The sequence below is a fragment of the Arachis stenosperma genome, chromosome 2 (assembly GCF_014773155.1).
Source record: "Arachis stenosperma cultivar V10309 chromosome 2, arast.V10309.gnm1.PFL2, whole genome shotgun sequence".
Taxonomy (NCBI): domain Eukaryota; kingdom Viridiplantae; phylum Streptophyta; class Magnoliopsida; order Fabales; family Fabaceae; genus Arachis; species Arachis stenosperma.
The window spans coordinates 44,610,383-44,621,206 of NC_080378.1; the positions used below are offsets into that span (position 1 = coordinate 44,610,383).

The window sequence follows — 10,824 nt, forward strand, 5'->3', positions numbered from 1 at the left end:
TGGATCCTTAATAGGAAACTCCTTCTTGCTTAAGGGACGTCCCAGGAGGTCTTTCTCACTAGGATTTTCGTCCTCCTCCTCCCTTGTGCATTCGGCCATATTGACTATGTCAATGGCCTTGCACTCTCCTTTTGGATTCTCTTCTGTATTGCTTGGGAGAATACTGGGAGGAGTTTCAATGACTTTCTTACTCAGCTGGCCCACTTGTGCCTCCAAATTTCTAATGGAGGATCTTGTTTCATTCATGAAACTGAAAGTGGCCTTTGACAGATCAGAGACTATGTTGGCTAAATTAGAAGTGTTTTGTTCAGAATTCTCTGTCTGTTGCTGAGAAGATGATGGATATGGCTTACTATTGCTCAGCCTATTGCGTCCACCATTGTTAAAGCCTTGTTGAGGCTTTTGTTGATCCTTCCATGAGAAATTTGGATGATTTCTCCATGATGAGTTATAGGTGTTTCCATAAGGTTCACCCATGTAATTAACCTCTGCCATGGCAGGGCTCTCAGGATCATAAGCTTCTTCAGAAGCTGCCTCTCTAGTACTGTTGGATGCATGTTGCCATCCATTCAGATTTTGAGAGATCATGTTGACCTGTTGAGTCAACACTTTGTTCTGAGCCAATATGGCATTCAGAGCGTCAATTTCAAGAACTCCTTTCTTCTGAGGTATCCCATTATTCACGGAATTCCTCTCAGAGGTGTACATGAACTGGTTGTTTGCAACCATGTCAATGAGTTCTTGAGCCTCTTCAGGCGTTTTCTTTAGGTGAATAGATCCACCTGCAGAGTGGTCCAATGACATTTTCGAAAATTCAGAGAGACCATAATAGAATATATCTAATATGGTCCATTCTGAGAACATGTCAGATGGACATCTTTTGGTCAGATGCTTGTATCTTTCCCAAGCTTCATAGAGGGATTCACCATCTTTTTGTTTGAAGGTTTGAACATCCACTCTCAGCTTGCTCAGCTTTTGAGGGGGAAAGAATTTATCCAAGAAGGCAGTGACCAGCTTATCCCAGGAGTCCAGGCTATCCTTAGGTTGTGAATCCAACCATATTCTAGCTCTGTCTCTTACAGCAAAAGGGAAAAGCATGAGTCTGTAGACTTCAGGATCAACTCCATTCGTCTTTATGATGAGCGGATAATTTGTACGCTTTTTGGCATTGTTTTTAGTATGTTTTTAGTATCTTTTAGTTAGTTTTTAGTATATTTTTATTAGTTTTTAATTAAAATTCACTTTTCTGGACTTTACTATGAGTTTGTGTGATTTTCTGTGATTTCAGGTATTTTCTGGCTGAAATTGAGGGATCTGAGCAAAAATCTGATCCAGAGACTCAAAAGGACTGCAGATGCTGTTGGATTCTGACCTCCCTGCACTCGAAGTGGATTTTCTGGAGCTACAGAAGCCCAATTGGCGCACTCTCAACGGCATTGGAAAGTAGACATCTTGGGCTTTCCAGCAATATATGATAGTTCATACTTTGCCCAAGATTTGATGGCCCAAACCGGCGTTCAAAGTCACCCTCAGAAATTCCAGCGTTAAACACCGGAACTGGCACCTAAATGGGAGTTAAACGCCCAAACTGGCATAAAAGCTGGCGTTTAACTCCAAGGAGAGTCTCTACACGAAAATGCTTCATTGCTCAGCCCAAGCACACACCAAGTGGGCCCGGAAGTGGATTTTTATGTCATTTACTCATCTCTGTACACCCTAGGCTACTAGTTTTCTATAAGTAGGACCTTTTACTATTGTATTTATCTATCTTTTGATCATACTTTGATGATTGAACCCTCTTTGGGAGGCTGGCCATTCGGCCATGCCTAGACCTTATGCTTATGTATTTTCAACGGTGGAGTTTCTACACACCATAGATTAAGGTGTGGAGCTCTGCTGTACCTCGAGTATTAATGCAATTACTATTGTTCTTCCATTCAATTCCGCTTGTTCTTGTTCTAAGATATCACTTGTTCTTCAACTTGATGAATGTGATGATCCATGACACTCATCATCATTCTCACTCATGAACAAGGTGACTGACAACCACTTTTGTTCTACAAGCAACCATGGCTCTAGTGAATATCTCTTGGATTCTTTAATCGGAATCTTCGTGGTATAGGCAGGACCTGATGGCGGCATTCAAGAGAATCCGGAAGGTCTAACCTTGTCTGTGGTATTCTGAGTAGGATTCAATGATTGAATGACTGTGACGTGCTTCAAACACCTTGCAGGCGGGGCGTTAGTGACAGACGCAAAAGTATCAATGGATATTATTCCGGCCTGACCGAGAACCGACAGCTGAATTCCGCTATGCCGTGACAGGGCATATGCAATCGCTTTCACTGAGAGGATGGGAGGTAGCCATTGACAACGGTGAAACCCTACACGAGCTTGCCATGGAAAGGAGTAAGAAGGATTGGATGAAGACAGTAGGAAAGCAGAGAGACGGAAGGGAAGGCATCTTCATGCGCTTATCTGAAGTTCCTACCAATGAATTACATAAGTATTTCTATCTTTATCTTTTATGATATTTTCGTTCATCACCATATCCATTTGAGTCTGCCTGACTAAGATTTACAAGATGACCATAGCTTGCTTCATAGCAACAATCTCCGTGGGATCGACCCTTACTCACGTAAGGTATTACTTGGACGACCCAGTGCACTTGCTGGTTAGTTGTGCGAAGTTGTGTAATGCCATGGAATTGAACCACCAAGTTCTTGGAGTTCATGACCAGGGATTATGAGAGTTGTGAAAAGTATTGTTCACAATTTCGCGCACCAAGTTTTTGGCGCCGTTGCCGGGGATTGTTTGTGTATGGACAACTGACGGTTCATCTTGTTGCTTAGATTAGGTATTTTTTTTTCGAAATTCTTGAAGATGAATTCTAGAGTTTCATGATGATTTGTTGAAATCTGGCTGGCTGAGAAGCCATGTCTAATTTCATTGGACCGAGGTTTCAACTAATCATCACAATAGCTTGTTGATCTCTATCAATCTTGCTTTTGGAGCAGTGATCTGCTAAGGCTTGGCTGGCCTTTGGCCATGTCTAGTGTTTTGGACCGGAGCTTTCTTTGAAAGCTTGGCTGGCTGTGAAGCCATGTCTAATTCCTGGACCGGAGTCTTAGACTAGCATTGCACTGATTCCTGGAATTCTCATTAAGAATTTTGATATCTTTTTCCACTTAATTTTCGAAAAAAAAAAAACACAAAAAAATCACAAAATCATAAAAACCAAAAATATTTGATGTTTCTTGCTTAAGTCTAGTGTCTCATCTTAAGTTTGGTGTCAATTGCATGCATTCATTCATGTGTCTTAAGGATCTTCAAGTAATTCTTGATGATTTCTTACTCTGATCTTTGAATTCTTTTGGCTTGAGTGTTTATGTGTCTCATATAGTGTCAGTAGTATACAAACTGCTAAGTTTGGTGTCTTGCATGCATTGTTATTTCATTCTTGTTGCATTTTGATTATTAAAAAAATCCAAAAATATTTTTTAATTTGTGTCTTTTCAAGTCAATAATACAAAGAATTGAAGATTCAGAACATGCTGCAGAGGAATTATACAGAAAAAGCTGAGCATTCAAAAATGCCCAGTGAAGAAGACAGACTGGCGTTTAAACGCCAGCCAGGGTACCTGGTTGGGCGTTTAACGCCCAAAGAGGTAGCATTTTGGGCGTTAAACGCCAGAATGGATACCATTCTGGGCGTTTAACGCCAGGATGGCAAAGGGGGAAGAATTTTGTTTTCAAATCAATTTTTTTCAAGTTTTCAAAGTTTTTCAAAATCAAATCTTTTTCAAATCATATCTTTTCAATCAAATGTTTTCAAAATCAATTTCTTTCCTTTTTCAAAGATACTTACTAACAATTAATGATTTGATTGAACATCTCAAATTTGTTGCCTTTTCTGTTGAGAAAGGTTTAATGTTTGAATCATATCTTTTCTTGTTAGGCAAGTTACTAATTTTTCAAAATCAAATCTTTTAAAATTGTTTTCAAAACATATCTTTTAAAATTGTTTTCAAATCATATCTTCTCAATCACATCTCTTTAAAACTAATCATATCTTCTTAACCTCATCTTTTTCAAAATAGTTTTCAATCAAATCTTTTTGATTTCTAATTCCAATTCCTTTTTCAAAAATCACTTGATTTCTTTCTTACTTTTATTTTCGAAAATCAATTAAGTGTTTTTCAAAATGTTTTCAAAATCTTTTTAATTGAATTTTCGAAAATCTTCTTCCTCTCCTCCCACATCCTTCTATTTATGGAGTACTACTCCTTCTTAATGCACAATTCGAACTCTATCTAATCAAGTTCGAATTCTTCTGCCTTCTTTTCTTCTACTTTTCTTTTCCTCTGACACCTCAAGGAATCTCTATACTGTGACATAGAGGATTCCACATTTTCTTTTTCTCTTCTCTTTCATATGAGCAGGAGCAGAGACAAAGGCATTCTTGTTGAAGCTGACCCTGAACCTGAGAGAACCTTGAAGTGAAAACTAAGAGAAGCCAAGGCACAACTCTCTTTAGAGGACCTGACCGAATTCTTCAAAGAAGAAGAACACATGGCAGCAGAAAACAACAACAATGCCAACAATGCAAGGAAGGTGCTGGGTGACTTTACTGCACCTACTCCCAACTTCTATGGAAGAAGCATCTCTATCCCTGCCATTGGAGCAAACAACTTTGAGCTTAAGCCTCAATTAGTTTCTCTAATGCAACAGAATTGCAAGTTCCATGGACTTCCAATGGAAGATCCTCATCAGTTTTTAGCTGAGTTCTTGCAAATCTGTGACACAGTCAAGACTAATGGGGTTGACCCTGAGGTCTACAGACTGATGCTATTCCCTTTTGCTGTAAGAGACAGAGCTAGAATATGGTTGGACTCACAACCTAAAGATAGCCTGGACTCTTGGGAAAAGCTAGTCAATGACTTCTTGGCAAAGTTCTTTCCACCTCAAAATGGAGTAAGCTTAGAGTGGAAGTCCAAACCTTCAGACAGAAGGATGGAGAATCCCTCTATGAAGCTTGGGAAAGATACAAACATTAATCAGAAGATGTCCCTCAGACATGCTTTCTGAATGGAGCATCATAGGTATCTTCTATGATGGTCTCTCTGAACTATCCAAGATGTCTTTGGATAGCTCTGCTGGAGGATCTCTTCATTTGAAGAAGACGCCTACAGAGGCTCAAGAGCTAATTGAAATGGTTGCAAATAACCAATTCATGTACACTTCTGAAAGAAATCCTGTGAACAATGGGACTAGTCAGAAGAAAGGAGTTCTTGAGATTGATACTCTGAATGCCATATTGGCTCAGAATAAGATATTGACTCAACAAGTCAATTTGATTTCTCAAAGTCTGTCTGGAATGCAAAATGCACCAAGCAGTACTAAGGAAGCTTCATCTGAGGAAGAAGCCTATGATCCTGAGAACCCTTCAATGGAAGAGGTGAATTACCTAGGAGAACCCTATGGAAACACCTATAATTCTTCATGGAGAAATCACCCAAATTTCTCATGGAAGAATCAAGAGAGACCTCAACAAGGTTTCAATAATAATAATGGTGGAAGAAACAGGCTTGGCAATAACAAGCCTTTTCCATCATCTTCTCAGCAACAGACAGAGAGTTCTAAGCAGAATACCTCTGACTTAGCAACAATGGTCTCTGATCTAATCAAAACCACTCAAAGTTTCATGAATGAAACAAGGTCCTCCATCAGAAATTTGGAAGGACAAGTGGGTCAGCTGAGCAAGAAAATTACTGAACTCCCTCCTAGTACTCTCCCAAGTAATACAGAAGAAAATCCAAAAGGAGAGTGCAAAGCCATAACCATGGCCGAATATAGAGAAGAAAGAGAGGAGGTGGACGCCACTGAGGAAGACCTCAATGGGCGTGCACCAACCTCCTCTGAGTTCCCCAATGAGGAACCATGGGAATCTGAGGCTCAAAATGAGACCATAGAGATTCCATTGGACTTACTTTTGCCTTTCATGAGCTCTGATGAGTATTCTTCCTCTGAAGAGGATGAGTATGTCACTGAAGAGCAAGTTGCTAAATATCTTGGAGCAATCATGAAGCTAAATGACAAGTTATTTGGAAATGAGACTTGGGAAGATGAACCTCCCTTGCTCACCAAAGAACTGGATGACTTGTCTAGGCAGAAATTACCTCAAAAGAGACAAGATCCTGGGAAGTTTTCCACACCTTGTACCATAGGCACCATGACCTTCAAGAAGGCTCTGTGTGACTTAGGGTCAAGTGTGAACCTCATGCCTCTCTCTGTAATGGAGAAGCTAGGGATCTTTGAGGTACAAGCTGCAAGAATCTCATTGGAGATGGCAGACAACTCAAGAAAACAAGCTCATGGACTTGTAGAGAATGTTTTGGTAAAAGTTGAAGACCATTACATCCCTACTGATTTCATAGTCCTAGAGACTGGGAAGTGCATAGATGAATCCATCATCCTTGGCAGACCCTTCCTAGCCACAGCAAAGGCTGTGATTGATGTTGATAGAGGTGAACTGATCATTCAAGTGAATGAAGAATCCTTTGTATTTAAGGCTCAAGGATACCCCTCTGTCACCATGGAGAGGAAGCTTGAAGAGCTTCTCTCAATTCAGAGTCAAACAGAGCCCCCACAGTCAAATTCTAAGTTTGGTGTTGGGAGGCCACAACCAAACTCTAAGTTTGGTGTTGAACCCCCACATTCAAACTCTAAGTTTGGTGTTGGGAGGTTCCCACATTGCTCTGATCATTTGTAAGGCTCAATGAGAGCCATCTGTCAAGCTACTGACATTAAAGAAGCGCTTGTTGGGAGGCAACCCAATGATTATATTTTAACTATTTCCTTTGTTATTTTATGTTTTTTGTAGGTTGATGATCATAAGAAGTCACAAAATCAATGAAAAAAGCAAAAACAAAATGAAAAACAGGAAGAAAAACAGCACACCCTGGAGGAAGATGTTGCTGGCGTTCAAACGCAAGTAAGCCTAGCAATTGGGCGTTTAACGCCCAGTCTGGCACCATTCTGGGCGTTTAACGCCAGAAAGGGGCACCAGACTGGCGTTAAACGCCAGAAAAGGGCAAGAACCTGGCGTTAAACACCAGGAATGGGCACCAGCCCGGCGTTTAACGCCAGAAATGGCTCAAAACGTGATTTTGAGCAACATTTGGTGCAGGGATGACTTTTCCTTGACACCACAGGATCTGTGGACCCCACAGGACCCTCACCTACCCCACCACCACCCTCTCTCTTCTTCCCCCATTCATCAATCACCTCAATACCTCTTCCCCAAAAACCCTTCACCTATCAAATCCCATCTTTCTCTTCACCACTCACATCCATCCTTCATAAAACCCCACCAACCTCACCCTTCAAATTCAAACCACTTTCCCTCCCAAACCCACCCATAATGGCCGAAATACCTTCTCCCCTCTCTCCTATAAATACCCTTCTTCACTCCTTCATTTTCACACAACCTAAACACTACTTCTCCCCCTCTTTGGCCGAACACACCACCATCTCCCTCTTCCTCATTTCTTCTTCTTCTACTCCCTTCTTTCTTCTTTTGCTCGAGGACGAGCAAATCTTTTAAGTTTGGTGTGGTAAAAGCGTTGCTTTTTCGTTTTCCATAACCATTTATGGCATCCAAGGCCGGAGAAACCTCTAGAAAGAGGAAAGGGAAGGCAAAAGCTTCCACCTCCGAGTCATGGGAGATGGATAGATTCATCTCAAGGGTGCATCAAGACCACTTCTATGAAGTTGTGGCCTTGAAGAAGGTGATCCCCGAGGTCCCCTTTTCACTCAAAAAGGGTGAATATCCGGAGATCCGCCATGAGATCCGAAGAAGAGGTTGGGAAGTACTTACCAACCCCATTCAACAAGTCGGAATCTTGATGGTTCAAGAATTCTATGCCAATGCATGGATCACCAAGAACCATGATCAAGGTGTGAACCCAGATCCAAAGAATTATCTTACTATGGTTCGGGGGAAATACTTGGATTTTAGTCCGGAAAGTGTAAGGTTGGCGTTCAACTTGCCTATGATGCAAGGAGATGAACATCCTTACACAAGAAGGGTCAACTTTGATCAAAGGTTGGACCAAGTCCTCACAGTAATATGTGAAGAGGGCGCACAATGGAAGAGAGATTCAAGAGGCAAGCCGGTTCAATTGAGAAGGCATGACCTCAAGCCCATGGCTAGAGGATGGTTAGAGTTCATTCAACGCTCAATCATTCCCACTAGCAACCGGTCCGAAGTTACTCTAGACCGAGCCATCATGATTCATAGCATCATGATTGGAGAAGAAGTAGAAGTTCATGAAGTTATAGCCCAAGAACTCTATAAAGTGGCGGACAAGTCTTCCACCTTGGCAAGGCTAGCCTTTCCTCATCTCATTTGTCACCTCTGTTATTCAGTTGGAGTTGACAAAGAAGGAGATACCCCCATTGATGAGGACAAGCCCATCACCAAGAAAAGGATGGAGCACACAAGAGACCCCTCTCATCAAGAGATCCCTGAGATGCCTCAAGGGATGCACTTTCCTCCACAAGACTATTGGGAGCAAGTAAACACCTCCCTAGGAGAATTGAGTTCCAACATGGGACAACTAAGGGTGGAGCATCAAGAACACTCCATTCTCCTCCATGAAATTAGAGAAGATCAAAGAATCATGAGGGAGGAGCAACAAAGACAAGGAAGAGACATTGAGGAGCTCAAGCACTCCATAGGATCTTCAAGAGGAAGAAAGAGCCGCCATCACTAAGGTGGACCCGTTCTTTAATCTCCTTGTTCTTTATTCTTCTGTTTTTCGAATTTTATGCTTATGTTTTATCTATTTTTGTGTCTTGTGATCTTAAGTGTCTTAGTGTCTATGCCTTAAAGTTATGAATGTCCTATGAATCCATCACCTTTCTTGAATAAAACGTGCTTAATTGAAAAGGAAAGAATTGCATGAATTCTGAATTTATAATAGTTTAATTATTTGATGTGGTGGCAATACTCTTGTTCTCTGAATGTATGCTTAAACAGTGCATATGTCTTTTGAATTTGTGGTTCATGAATGTTGGCTCTTGAAAGAATGATGAAAAAGGAGACATGTTACTGAGGATCTGAAAAATCATTAAAAATGATTCTTGAAGCAAGAAAAAGCGTGAATACAAAAAAAAAAACGAAAAAAAAAAGAAGAAGAAAAGAAAAAAAAAAAGGAAGGAATAAAGTTGTGATCCAAGGCAATAGAGTGTGCTTAAGAACCCTGGACACCTCTAATTGGGGACTTTAGCAAGCTGAGTCACAATCTGAAAAGGTTCACCCAATTATGTCTGTGGCATGTATGTATCCGGTGGTAATACTGGAAGACAGAGTGCTTTGGGCCACGGCCAGACTCAATAAGTAGCTGTGTTCAAGAATCATCATACTTAACTAAGAGAATCAATAACACTATCTGGATTCTGAGTTCCTAAAGAAGCCAATCATTCTGAATTTCAAAGGATAGAGTGAGATGCCAAAACTATTCAGAGGCAAAAAGCTAAAAGCCCCGCTCATCTAATTAATACTGATCTTCATAGATGTTTTGGAGTTCATTGCATATTCTCTTCTTTTTATCTTATTTGATCTTCAGTTGCTTGGGGACAAGCAACAATTTAAGTTTGGTGTTGTGATGCGATAATTTGTACGCTTTTTGGCATTGTTTTTAGTATGTTTTTAGTATCTTTAGTTAGTTTTTAGTATATTTTTATTAGTTTTTAATTAAAATTCATTTTCTGGACTTTACTATGAGTTTGTGTGTTTTTCTGTGATTTCAGGTATTTTCCTGGCTGAAATTGAGGGATCTGAGCAAAATCTGATCCAGAGACTCAAAAGGACTGCAGATGCTGTTGGATTCTGACCTCCCTGCACTCGAAGTGGATTTTCTGGAGCTACAGAAGCCCAATTGGCGCGCTCTCAACGGCGTTGGAAAGTAGACATCCTGGGCTTTCCAGAAATATATGATAGTCCATACTTTGCCCAAGATTTGATGGCCCAAACCGGCGTTCAAAGTCACCTCAAGAAATTCCAGCGTTAAACGCCGGAACTGGCACCTAATTGGGAGTTAAACGCCCAAACTGGCATAAAAGCTGGCATTTAACTCCAAGGAGAGTCTCTACACGAAAATGCTTCATTGCTCAGCCCAAGCACACACCAAGTGGGCCCGGAAGTGGATTTTTATGTCATCTCTGTACACCCTAGGCTACTAGTCTCCTATAAATAGGACCTTTTACTATTGTATTTTCATCTTTTGATCATGTTTTGATGATTGAACCCTCATTGGGAGGCTGGCCTCACGGCCATGCCTAGACCTTGTTCTCATGTATTTTCAACGGTGGAGTTTCTACACACCATAGATTAAGGTGTGGAGCTCTGCTGTACCTCGAGTATTAATGCAATTACTATTGTTCTTCTATTCAATTCCGCTTGTTCTTTGTCCAAGATATCACTTGTTCTTCAACTTGATGAAGGTGATGATTGACACTCATCATCATTCTCACTCATGAACAAAGTGACTGACAACCACTCTTGTTCTACAAGCATACGAGGCTCTAGTGTTTATCTCTTGGATTCTTTAATCGGAATCTTCGTGGTATAGGCGAGAACTGATGGCGGCATTCAAGAGAATCCGGAAGGTCTAACCTTGTCTGTGGTATTCTGAGTAGGATTCAATGATTGAATGACTGTGACGTGCTTCAAACTCCTGAGGGCGGGGCGTTAGTGACAGACGCAAAAGAATCATTGGATTCTATTCCGGCCTGATTGAGAACCGACAGATGGATAGC

General features: G+C 40.9%; 2 non-coding genes across 2 annotated transcripts; one reads left to right on the forward strand and one right to left on the reverse strand.

The window, feature by feature from the left end:
- Positions 1–862: 862 nt before the first annotated feature.
- Positions 863–966, forward strand: LOC130964234 (small nucleolar RNA R71). Its single transcript, XR_009080336.1, has one exon. It is a non-coding gene; the product is annotated as a small nucleolar RNA R71 (small nucleolar RNA).
- Positions 967–4,976: 4,010 nt separating this feature from the next.
- Positions 4,977–5,083, reverse strand: LOC130964331 (small nucleolar RNA R71). Its single transcript, XR_009080429.1, has one exon. It is a non-coding gene; the product is annotated as a small nucleolar RNA R71 (small nucleolar RNA).
- Positions 5,084–10,824: the final 5,741 nt, after the last annotated feature.